Source organism: Laccaria bicolor, genomic scaffold, assembly GCF_000143565.1.
Source record: "Laccaria bicolor S238N-H82 LACBIscaffold_63 genomic scaffold, whole genome shotgun sequence".
NCBI lineage: Eukaryota > Fungi > Basidiomycota > Agaricomycetes > Agaricales > Hydnangiaceae > Laccaria > Laccaria bicolor.
Genome location: NW_001889934.1, coordinates 223,901 through 225,290, shown reverse-complemented (window position 1 = coordinate 225,290; position 1,390 = coordinate 223,901).

Sequence of the window (1,390 nt, the reverse complement as noted above, 5' to 3'; positions counted from 1 at the left end):
TGAGATCTGCACACGATGCTATGGGACATAGGGGAGCATATGCAACGCAGAATATGTTAACGGAGCGTTTTTGGTGGCCTGAAATCGAAAGAGACGTACATTGGTATGTGAAAACATGCCAGCGTTGTCAGGAACGAACCAAGCGTGTGGTGGAAATCCCTCCCACCGTGACACATACACCATCTATTTTCCAACGACTACACGCTGATACCGTACACATGACTCCGAAATCAAATGGATGTAAGTACATCGTCCATGGGAGGTGTGCACTGTCAAGCTGGGTTGAAGGAAAACCCCTAAAAAGTGAAACTGCAAGAACTGTCGGCTTATGGCTTTTTGAAGAAGTCATCTGCAGATGGGGTTGTCTAGAAGTAATAATAACTGACAATGGTTCGGTTTTCCTTGCTGCTGTAAAATGGCTCGAAGAAAAATATGGGATAAAGGGTATTAGGATATCTCCGTATAATTCTAAGGCAAATGGCAGAATCAAAAGGCCCCATTGGGATATTATACAAATGCTCACAAAGTGCTGTGGACCCAAGAACCTTGCCAAGTGGTATTGGTTCTTTTGGCAAGTACTTTGGGCTGACAGGATCATGATTAGAAAAAGATTTGGTTGTTCGCCGTTCTTTATGGTAACAGGCGCACATCCAATATTACCTCTCGACGTACAGGAGGCTACCTGGTTAGTAAAATTACCAGATCGTATGTTGTCCACTGCAGAATTGATTGGCTATAGAGCCAAAGCATTAGCAAAACACAGGCAGCATGTGGCGGAAATGCGTGAGAGGGTCACCTTAGAAAAAGTGAAAAGAGTGGCAAAATATGAACTAAGCCACCGCCATAAAATCAGTGGTCGAATGTATAAACCCGGAGACCTGGTGCTTATCAGAAATTCACAAGTATCCTCGTCATTAAATAGTAAAATGCAACCAAGATACCTGGGACCTATGATTGTGGTACGTCGAACAAAGGGAGGTTCATATATAGTTTGTGAACTGGACGGATCAGTCAATCACAATAAAATTGGAGCGTTCAGAGTCATTCCGTATTTCGCAAGAGAAAGGATCGACTTACCTGAGCACTTCAGTACACTTATTGATGCAAGCAATGAGGAACTGGATGAAATCGAAAACACAGGCGTTGAAGAAAGACCTAACGCAAGAGATTACTACTTTGAAGGAGTTAATCTTGATGGGTCTTCCGCAGATGAATCCGGGGACTTAGAAGAAATCGAAGATTTAAGTGAAGAAGAGGCTTAGTAGACTTATGCTTTAAAATTGGCTAANAAGTTTAATAAAAACCTCCAGCAGTTTATAAACATAATGCGCAAGCGCCTTCTAGATTTTCCATGCGTAGTCAACTATACATGCGGGCTCTAGGTGTCCGT